Here is a 12,731-nt window from a genome sequence, read left to right on the forward strand (position 1 = left end):
CTGTTACACTGATGTCCATTGCATGCAAGTACACTATATGGATGATAGAATCGGCAACATGTAAAGTATCACCGGGTACTTGTAATATGCAAATGTTTTCTCACCATGAACCAATCATTGCTTATCAAATACATTGCATCTATATTCCAGGTGTTAGTTTAAGTCTGTAGAATGATGGACGAGCTTTTTCTTGTATCACCTGGTTGTTGCATCAATTCAAATTAATACAGGTAAACCAATCAGAACACTTCTTTTTTTGGGTTGGGTTCAAAGGCCACAATCCATTTTGCATCCAAGGAAACAAACTAAGTATGACGGAGACGGAAAAATCGCTATCCATTCATTTTAAAGTGACACGAAGAACACTGTTTTTCTGCTTTTTGACTGCTGTTGTTTGCGTGTTTACATATCAAATGTACATGGAGAAAACATGGTACTTGAACAACAGTGTGTTGAAGAGAATTTCACATGAAACGTCTGTAGAAGACATAGGAATGCACAGGACGTCATCAAGACCACTGTTGGCTTACAATGACGTGATTGAAACTAACAAAACTGAATATGGTTTGTATAATCATAAATATATGTGAAGTAGTTTTATTGCTTGGAACACGTAGTGTTTCTTAGCACGTCGTTTTCCATGTCTACAGGCTCAAAATATAACAATGTCGTTACTTGACTGTATTCCTCTACCTGTATCTGACAAAAAATGTCTCACAGAGTGTATTGATGCATTTGTAGTAGCAGGATTCGTGTGTTATTTTCCCACGGAAAGCAACAATCAAAGCAATAATACGTGTCCGTGTGGTTTTATTAAACATTTCGTCAGTGACGATCTAAAGTAGTTTATTTTATTGTCACCAATACTTTAGGACTGGTTTGAATGTATAGTAACTTAACTATGTGATGGTTTCCGTAGAATTTCGACTGCATCCATTTGTGGGTGAGAAAACTCAAATCATTGCGCCAATGGCGTTATAGCATAGCTGTATTTGGCTGTTGCTATTGGCATGGTCTTGCTGCTAGGCATATTTGCTTACATTATTTACTTACATACCCATGTCACGTTTCATCTTTGCAATATACTAAGACATCATCATTTTGACTGTTGCTATGGGCGTGGTCTTGTTGCTAGTTATATTTGCATACATATTTTGAATCTTTATTCATTTACCCAGCCATCCCTGTTGTTATCTTTGTAATATGCACAATCATTTCACTGTTGGCAAGGGAGTGGTCATAGTTGCCAGGGCTAGTTGTGCCAAAATGTTTTGAACAATAACTTCAGAATAACACCTCCAGAAATATTCCACTTATGCTCCAACCAAATTTCAGCCTCATCTGTTAAGTAGTTATGGAATTATAGATTTTTAACCAAAAAGACACATTCTTAGCCCTAATTTGCATATCACTGATTGGATCACCATGTCATGAACAAATCTTAATTTAAACACCTTTAAGAATGTTCCCACAAACAGATGGATGAACAGACAGATGGATGAACAGACAGATGGATGAAGAGACACCACACCATGCATATAGCACTTGAACTTCATGTGCTAACTTAACTTGAGACAGAAATCAACATCCTTACAAAAATACAAATATTCTTCCCAGTGGTTTTTGACTTTTAAGTTTCATTAAGTTTCATTAAGTTTAAGTCAACCACAGATAGGCACACAGACAGATATATAGATCGATAGATAGATAGATAGATAGATAGACAAGACTCTTTATCATGTCTATAGCATGAATGAACCTGTTTTAATCATAGACAGTGTCTATGATTTAATTCAGCTGTGCAAAAACAGTGTTTCCAAGCAACCTCAACAGATGTCAATCTTGATGCTTAACATGATGTGAAGTAGCCCATAAAAGATTGAATGATTTCATCAATAAAACAATACAATTTCATTTCTAGGCTGAGTCAAAGCATTTTCTCACACCAAGAATCACGTTTTTTTACCCAAAACACACACCTGTGATGCGATCATTTTGCTTTGAACAATTTCCCAACTAGACTCCAAAATTAATGTCCCCTCCAAATACCAAGGCAATCGGTCCAGCGGTTTTTGAGTTTAAGTTGTTTACACGCACACATCCACAGAGTACAGACAGGCAGACACTTAGCAATGCCTATGGTAATAAATCACAAATAACATTTATTATTGGGCCTGCAGTCTAAAATCAGCAACCCAATGCAATCATGATTTCAACTGTTAGAGTACTTATGGACAGTATGAACCTCTGATCAACATGTAGATTTGAAAGATGTATAACTGGTATGCCAACATCAATGTAACATGGATGTTAAAAATAGCAATGCAGTATAGGTTTTCATGATATGCCAGTACACAAGCTTTTTCCCACAGCCACGTACCAGCTATATGACACCCCCCACCCCACCCCATCCCACCATTTCTGTTGATCTCGGGACTGTAGCATCTGATGGTGACAGCATCCCTTATCTTTCATGGGGATGTATCAATAATGGAAAGAGCCCTTGGACAGTGATCATGAATTAGCCAAAAACAGTTCACTTTCAATTGTTATAGTAGGTAACAATTACTTTGCCCCATCCCAACCCACACATGGTACTGCTAAGTACTATCTGATACTACTACCAAACCAGAGTGACTATCGAGTTTTCAATTAATAGGCAAAGCCGATAAGCTCGCACAGGGTAGATTCATTTGCCTGGGCTGCCTCACAATGATATTGTAGATAGCGCCCCCCCCCCCGCGCATGCGTAGTCATTGCGCCGCAATGCATCCTTGGGTAAAACCACATCAAAAAAAGTCACATAGTTCATAGGAACGCATGCGTACTAGTCATTGAGCCGCTATGCGACCTATTATACAAATTAGGCGACACAAGGTCTGTATTACAGATTAGTACATAAAATAAAATATAGACACTGACAGTGAGCAAATAAAACGGGTACATTTTATGTCACTGTAAACACAAAGCAATATCTCAGTGTAGGTTGAAACAAAGAAGATTCAAACACAGACCTGTTAAATTTTTTTGAATGTGTTGACAGTGAGATAAATGTAATATTCACGTGCGTGCGCCCTATCAGTGCCTGTATTTTGTTTGTGCATTTCATAATAAAAAAATGTTAGATGTAGAAAACATTGTACCACCTAATAGAGAACTTGCAATCCAGACTGGTCATGCTCAAATGCAAAGGACTATGGGATTATCTGTGGTTATCGTAATACCTATTCTGGAGCTACTGATAAATTAAACCTCCCACAATGGTCTGGGTAACTATTGAATTGATTATTTGTGGTTACAAACAATGTATTATTGAAACTCTATAGTCATTCTGGTTTGGTAGTAACTATCTTCTGAATGAAACTACATTTTCCACCTATTAAATTTGTATTTTAACCTTATCAACAAATTGTTCCTCATCCTATAGTATCCACGCTTAGTGATGAAGTAAACATGGTAACAGTGTTATGTTGGGTAATGACGTCACCATCAACAGGTTGGAGGTTGAAAGCTGTTCAAGACACGTGGACTCGTCGCTGTGATAAAGTATTGTACATGAGTAGCTCGAGCGATACATCAGAGTCTGTGATTGGTCTAAATGTTTCCGAAGGTCATAGAAATCTATGGGGTAAAACAAAGGCTGCCTTCAGATACATCTACAAGTATCATTTCGGTGACGCTGATTGGTTCCTCAAAACTGATGACGACACATACGTCCTCGTAGAAAATCTACGCGACATGTTACGTCATTATAATCCCAACCAACCCCTCCTTTTGGGTCACCGGTTCCATCACCCGACCAAGGGAAATCAAAGTTATATGAGTGGCGGAGCCGGTTACGTTCTCAGTAAGGCTGCACTGCAAAAGTTGGTTGAACTTGGTCTACCCGATGAAAAGAAGTGTCCATTTGGTGACAAGGGAGCTGAAGATAGATTAATAGGGAAGTGTTTGGAGAGTGTTGGAGTCGTTCACGGAGACACGAGAGATGGAAATGGTAGACAAAGGTTCCTGCCGTTGTATTTGACGAGTTACTTCAGTAAACATTTACCGAAGTGGCTCTACAAGTTTGATTTTTATCCATTGATCAAGGTATGTATCAGTTGTTCTTTAAAAATCTCATCCTTCGATATCCAAAGATTATGACAGACAAATGAATGAATGATTGATTGATTGATTGATTGATTGATTGATTGATTGATTGATTGATTGATTGATTGATTGATTGATTAGTAGAGTGGTTGATATATTAATTGGTTTCCATTATTGGGAATAGATATAGACGAACAATATAGATGATATGGGGGGGGGGCGAAAGCGTCATAGATAGACCCCATGTCGTAGCGTATGGATTGTAAATTCAGAGCTAGCATTCCTCATTCTCGCAAACCTATTTTTCTGGAGACGCAACGAAAAATGATAGCCTCTCGGAGGGTGCCGTAAAGAGGCCTCTGTGTGGTTTACGGCGATGGCATTTCTCCTTCATGGTGAATTTGAATTGGTATTACTAGTTACTCCTTGTTCCATACTCAACATACATGAACTTCACCGATTTTGAAGAATGCTTTAACATTTGGTTCTATTCCCAGGGTTATCGGTGTTGTTCTGATGACCTCATTACGATTCATTACGTTACACCAGTCAATATGTATATATTGGACTATCTTGTATATCACGTGACTCCGTATCGGGATCGGTTTCCAGTGCTAGTGGAAAGCAACTCGAGGAATAACAGGTCAAAGAAAAATGTAACTTCTTAGCGTATTTATATTATTTGATATTTTTAGGAAATATTCTGTTGCAAAATACAGTTATCGACCCACCAAAATCTTTTATCTTATAACTCGCGCATATTATCGCCATCTAATTCAAATTATGTCAAGAAGATAAAACAAAATCCTACATTTGCAGTTACTAAGTTCGATGGCCATCTGCAATCCTACATTTGCAGTTACTAAGTTCGATGGCCATCTGCAATCTGGATTAAGTTTCTCAGTTTTATAAATTTGTATCCGCTTTGTAATTGCTGTACGTGTCTATTTTCAGCTTTGAAAGCGGTTATATTTCCATTTTCCGTAATTAATGCCAAGAAGCTCTTTGATCTTACATCTTTGAGATACATCTGAACGTACGTTGCATTGAAACATATTCAGAATATAATGACGTGCTAATCCGTGACAAATTGCTGCGTTTGTTTTTCATACTTAACTAGAGAGGGTACCCCTTTTTTACATATTGAATGTTGAAAAGATCTAGAAACAAAGCAAAAAGCAAGAAGAGTGTTACTGCTTATGTCTCATGCAGTGTTCGGGGGTTGAAAAGAGGATGGACGCAGTTTGTCACGGATTCTTTGCTGCAAGATGTCGCGCTCGATTTTAAAGTGACACAAGCTTAGTTTATAAGCGACTTGACTCAAGTGACAATACTTAGATAAAACCACTAGTATCAGATTAATGGCATGCTTTTCTATGGCACTGAAACCGTATTCTGTGGTTGTTAGCACACTTGGCAGCGTTACATACAGTGGTTTCCTCTACAGTTCTGAGTATATAAGTATAAAAATATACTGTTGAGTCGATTATTGTATTATTACATATGTACCAAAGATTATTATTATTTCCTAACTGTAGAATCGATGGTAAGAAATCGTTTGCCATACAGAAAATTGCAAAAGGATATAATTGAAATGACTGAATAAAAGTACTATGTAAACTCAATTTAAAACGTTTTATCATCATTAAATACGGGCTCCTTTTTACATTCTCATCCAATAACTTTTTACAACCACGTACAAAATTAATAAAAAGGGAAGTTGAAAAAATAGGCAAGAGTGTGCTGAGGATTGTGGGATATATAATTAATTTCTGTCACGTACTCCAACTTCCGTCAAGCAGAAAATGTTTTGTCCGCGAATGTTGATGTTTTGTTCCCGGACATTAATGTTGCCCCGTGTTAAGTAAATCTCCACGATAAGAAAAGGAGGTCATAAGGTGACTAATAGTGTTTCTGTAATCAAAGTACAAGATATTAATGGGACATTTAATCACTTCTCGCGCCAATTCACAGTTTTTTCACACAACAATGGTGTTCTACTCTAAGGATGGATTTTTAAGTCTTGTAACAACACTTTAGAAGTTGGTTCTAATGTTTCATAATATTCTATCAACTATTAAACATTTTATCCTGCAACTTAAGTGTTAGCACTCGAAAATAAAGTTTGGTCCTCAAGAATTAAGAATCTCGTTTTGCAAATTAATTTTCTGCTCTGTAAAAAAAAAGAAATCTTAGAAATTTTAACTTTTTTCTTTGATATTTTTATTTTTAATGTTATCCTTATATTAGATATTTTGCTCAATATTTATTCCCCAAATTTATTGTTCGTCTGTCACATAAAGGTGCGGTACCACTTTATCCTAGTAGGTGAAGTGAAACAAGAATGCATACATTGGTTTAATACTTTGTTTCAGATTCATAAGTGTTTCGCCGTTCATGCTGGTAATAAAACTCCAGTCAAACAACTTAATCAGTCCATATCTCTATCAAGGTAAAAGACAGCATCCCAAACGTTGTCGTTGGCGACTCAGCAGAGCACATGCAACCACTACTACCACCACCACCACCACCACCACCACCACCACCGTTGAGCAGGTTTCGATTCTCAAGGTGAAAAGAAAAACCACTAACACTTGCAACATTTTAGTTAACATTATAATATGATATAAACAAAACATTGTTTGGCTCAACAAAAATCTTATCAACATTGCTACATTTTATCATCTGGTTCAACAAAAATCTACCAACAGTGCTACATTTTATAGCCAGGCTCAACCGAATGTTATCAACAGAAATATTTGTTGAGCTTGCCAAGATGATAAAATGTAGCAATATATATGTCATTAAGATTCCTTTTTAATCAGATGATAAAGTGTAGCAGCGTTTTTGTCAGATTTTTGTCGAGCTGAACGTTTTGTTTCAGATTTAAAGTGATTTTCATTGTAGTTCAGTGTGTTTACATTTATCTGATTTTAACAAAAGTAAATGTTTTCTGAAAAAGAAGGAAAGGGATTATTAGGTTTCTAAGGTTCAACTGGGAATATTTCTGTAAATTTAACTTCGATAATATCATTGGCAGTGATTTTGAATTGATCAAAGACATATACCTTAAATGATAAAACCTATTTGTACTTGCACACAAACAGTATCAATGCACATACAGATGAAAAGGATATCTATATCAATGTGACACTAAAATACCAACCTATGATGAAAGACGAAAATATCAACAAATTAGCAAATAGTATTGTAGAAAGGTTACATCTCCCATGGAAACAACATGATTCCAACAGAGATAAAATACGGTAAGTCTATGAGAACTAATCCAAACGAGAACACAATATTAAAGTAACAAACATGGATTTCGACTTTGTTGTTTCACATTGTTTTTTCAAGTGGAAAAACGTAGTAAAGGTGTTGACTTAAAATCTAAAATAAATACCTGTTCTCATCCATCATGGCCATTTTTAACAAATATACACCCATACCCTAGAATACCTCCATCATGCTTGTTGCTAATAAAACAGTTACAACGAGAACAACATGGAAAATTAATAGTAACTTCTCATGTCTTCACCCTGCAGTATTCAACCATTCTTGCCTCAATTCCATGACTTCCAGTCCACAAACGACTTTGTGAACAGGACGTATCTCTAGTGTTAAACCATACAATATTTTATCTTTCTAATAGTGGTATATTGTCAGTTGCTTATTTTACAAACCAGTACAACACAAATAAACAAACGTCAGTGCTGAAATGAAGAATAGAATTAAATAAAATATTAACAGCAAAGTTGACAATGCATTTTCTCTTAAGTTGCTCTTGGTATTGTTACAAACTCCTTGATTACTATTTGCAGAGTATGTGAAGAATGTTGGTAAGTTGCTGTCTTTAATTATATGCAAAGCAAATAAGTAATCTGTTTTGCATATAAGTAATAGCATAGCAACTACACTATTTACAAATTAAAATTTCTACTTGTATTAATAAACTGGTTTTTTTTGTGGAAGTGAAACTTATATAAAGGCTCTGTTCCGATTGTAAGTATAAACTCAGAGTCCATGAATATTCATTATCAGATTACTTATTAACACTATTGTGTTTATATCTATTTATACTTTATCACAGAAAACAACTAGCTAAGGTGTCCACTATCCAGAAGCAATTCAGCTTAACTCAACAAAATGTCAAAGTGGGAACACGGATAAAAACATCTATTAGTAACCATTCATTACCAATGACAAAAGCCATTTACACATATCTATCCAAGGTAAATTGGTCTTTGATTATGTCCTAACTTTTAAGTCACTGTGGCACAATCTGTTATTTTCTTGACAGTATTTTCATTCCAGTAAATTACTGGAGTGAAAATACTTTCATACAAGAATAACTTAAAAGAGAACTCCACTCCCTGAAATAAAGGTATTTTCATTAACATTGGGTTCTTGAGAGTCATTTCATGATTTTATATCATATAACTTTTGCGTAATTGCCAAGAAACACCTAATTGAAAGTCTACTTTACAGCTATTATTCTCACACTGATCCATCATTGCCTTGTGGTACTTAACAGATGACCTACCTAATGTATTCTAGATCTGATGCATACTGAATATTCATGACTCCTAAGTGCTTATTATCGCTAGATAAATAATCACAATTTGCGTTATAAGAAATCAATAAACGATTCTTCAGGACCTAAAGTTTATGAAAATGCATCTTTTTCCTGGAGTGCTATTCCCCTTTAACCATACAAGCATGATGTGATTGTCAACGCATGCCTTCGATGCCATTCCTAACTACCAGGTTTATGTTCTGCCGATCGAAATTGGTGGTTAAGTGTTCATCAGTATGTAGAATACAATAGGTATATCTTTTTAAAAACTATAAACTCACCTTGGGTCCCCTTTAACGTAGAATGTATCCCAGGGACCAATTTCCATGAAAATCAAAAGTTCTTAAAATCTCATCAAAGTTTGCCATATGAAAGTTTGTTCTTGGCCTTTTTAAAATAATAAAACACATTTGGAGTTTTACAATCTTGTTTTCAATGTAAATTGACAGTCTTTTGTGGGTCCGCACCCAAAAATCAATTACCCAATACATCCCGATTTCGACCGGTTTCTGTACTACTTTTCGATAATTACGTTTAATTATTTGAAATTTAATAATAATTTCAGTGAAAATACTGTTGGGTGTCTGATCGAAAAAATAACACTCCAGTTACGGCTAGTGCAGCTTTAATATAAATATAAAATTAATATAAAATTAAGGTAAACTAAGCAAACAAAAGTAATTTCTTTCACACAAAAACTGAGACAATTTAGATTTTGATCAATAGAATTTTATTAATCGTTGACAATATTTCCTTAGTACATAGGATTTAACATTAACTTTTCTATCAATAAACAGAACGAATTGTTTGGCAGGAAGAAATTTAATTCATGCAGTATTGTTGGCAGTAGTGGAATTCTACAAGGTAGTGGATGTGGGCGACAAATTGACATGGCAGATGCTGTTTTCAGGTAGGTTTATTTTGTAGTATATCATCAGAGGGTGGTGAATATCTGAACAAGCCTCTCGGCAATATCTTTGGATAGAGGGATTGGGAGAGATGAGAGAACCACATTCAGCAAAAGTGAGATGGCAAAAAAATTGTAAGCACCTCCATCCATATATGTGATTGGTAGACATAAGGAAGCCTTCAATAATTACAAAGGGGAGGGGAGAGGGTCGAGGAAATTACGAATCGGTCCTCAGAGGAGGACCATATTTAGAAAATGTATTTTGGGGAGGGTCACTTTTTACTTTGACTCATATTTTTATCTAAATTTGCATTATTTTGTGGTTTTGGCATGATCCCACCGCTGCCACTGGGCTTAATCATACTGATACCCTATCCCACCACTGCCACCATTGTACAGTAATATCATAACATATCAGTGAAATGCAGTGAATTAACTGTTACTTGTAATGTGAGGAGAGGAGTGGGTTTTACAGTAGTAAAGGGGTAATAGTGTGGCAAGATATTAGGGATAATGTGGTGGAGTGGAGATGTTGACCTCGGTCCTAGTCTTTGGGAGTTGTGGCCTTCAGCTCAGCCAATTAGATCCAAACATGCATTAATTCAATACAAACACAAACTGGTGGTAATAGTGGGAAACAACAAATACCTATAAAAACTATCAATGTGGTGGGATCTTACTACAGAAAAATTCCCTGTCTCTAGTGGGATTCGAACTCAGGACCTTCTGACTACTAATCTTGAGCTCAAAAAATTACACTACAGGGAGACAGTATTGGAAATGTCTTTCATTAAATATTTGAACAGGGATAGGGCCATATTTTAGCGAAAGGAAATTCGGGGAGGGTCACTTTTTGGCACAACGGACAAGGGGGGAATCAAGCCCGGTCTTGGTATAAAATGTGGAAACCCCCCCCCCCCCCTTGCAATTACTGAAGGCTCCCTAACATGATCGACATTACACAATGTTATTGCCATTGATTTATTACAAATGGGACTTTTTTGCATTACTTTCACAGGGTTCTTGAATCTATTTTATGTGTCAGTTTGATTTGTGAAAGCCCAAATTCCATACTCTTGAATCAGATCACAAAATTCTATCACTACTGAGATGAAGTAAAATCCTGAAGAAAAAGGTAGAAATGAATGAAAATATTGAATCTACAATAGAATTAAAAGCTGAAATTTTCTGTTTCTGTTCAAAATAAAACCTACGCAATTATGCATAACATAGCTAAAATAAAAAATTGTTGGAGAAATATACCATTTAAATTTTGCGGTTCAAATTCCACCAAAAGTATTCTAGATGCTAGAAATAAGCTTAAGACCACAATCAATACACTCAGTTATTCAGTATATATAAATTATGGTAGGGTATAATTATAGCATGCGGTACATTTAATCAAATTTTCAATATTATTATGAATAAAGTTTAATCTTCTTCTTTTTTCAGATTCAATGTTCCCCCAATAGAACCTTTCACTAAAGATGCTGGTAATAAGACCACAATCAATACACTCAATCAATCAATATATGCATCAAGGTAAAATATACAAAACACTTATTGCCCGGCTATGAGGGCAGTAATAGACGTCTATTACCACGTGGTCAGCTAGCTGTTATGTAACTACTATTTCCAGAGGCTGAAAGTCTGAAATACTTGTTACATAACACATGGGGTAATATGACATCTACTAGTGCCCAAATAGGGCCAGGTAATAAGTGTTTTATAACACATCACATTCTAAGGCATATATTCTTTCCATATAGTCGAAGCAAATCCATGATAAGACTTCCATGCTGCTAAATGAATATTGCATAATGGAACAGTGTCCTAATATGCAAACTTAGGTCACTATACGTCAATAGTCCATACCACGTGGTATGATCTAAGCCAATGACTGAAGGTTGTGACCATAATGACTGTATTAAATAGACGGATTATTCCAATACTGAAGGGGAGTGTAATATTCACCGGGATACCTAACAAGCGACAGAATTCTTTTGGGACTGCAAAATCAGATTGTTTTCCTCCTGATATACCCTTTAGGCAGATATATGTGACAAGGGTTGATATGCAACGCAAAATGAGGTGGTTTGGGTCTGACTTGTGTATTCCATTAGTGATGTACGTATGGTGAAGTGTGAGAGTGTGTGTGTGTGTGTGTGCGCGTGCGTGCGTGCGTGCGTGCGTCCGTCCGTCCGTGCGTGCGTGCGTGCGTTTGCATTTGTCAGGTTGTGTATACATGTTTGTAGCGGTGTGTGATTACTTATTGGGTATGTTACTTTTGGTGTCTCCCTTTGGAGAAATGTTCAAAGCAAAATGATTGTACCATAAGTTTGCCTACATGGTCAAAATGTGAATTTGTGTCAACATGTTTAAATATATTGCGAGTTTGTGCTATAACTTTATTTGCAACATTGCTGGGTAGATCATAGTATGTACCCCAGGGTTATAGAGTTTGTGAATAGATTTATGTCTTGATATTTCAAGGTAACTTCCCCCAGCGGTATCTAATATCTAAGTAATACTAGAACGTGAAGTAATATAATATGTGTAAAAAGTCAGAACATGTGAATATTGACAACCATTACGACCAAGACCATGATGACGCTAAATAGTAGAACTAGAACACATTGGTATGTGACGTAACCTAGAGAAATATGCACTGACAAATATAACCTATAGTTGGGTAAGGAATGTAGTACATGCAACATGCACTATCTGTAAACTGGAATAATATTTATTTATGACAACCAATAATATTGTTCAATGAAAATTGTGAAAATACCAAAATAATGAACTTTTATTTGATATAACAACTCTATCTGTTATGTATTTCGTCTTGAAAAAATAATGTGATACATGTACAGTCTGTGTGTGTGTGTGTGTGTGTGTGTGTGTGTGTGTGTGTGTGTGTAACTAAATAAATCACAACAATCAAAATAAGTGTAAAAACTTTATTATTGTGCGTACAATAACAACCCTTCTGCTTCATGTTTTGTAGCGTTTTGAAATCTATTCAGTCAGAAACACGAAATTGGTTTATGTTGTTTCTTTACTCCTTTTGCAGGTATAGCTCACTGAAAACACCTGAAAACAAAACCCAATTTGTAGAAGACATGAAAGAAGCTATTCAAGATGGGTTCATTTGGA

The sequence above is a fragment of the Glandiceps talaboti genome, chromosome 4 (assembly GCF_964340395.1).
Source record: "Glandiceps talaboti chromosome 4, keGlaTala1.1, whole genome shotgun sequence".
NCBI classification, from domain to species: Eukaryota; Metazoa; Hemichordata; class Enteropneusta; family Spengelidae; genus Glandiceps; species Glandiceps talaboti.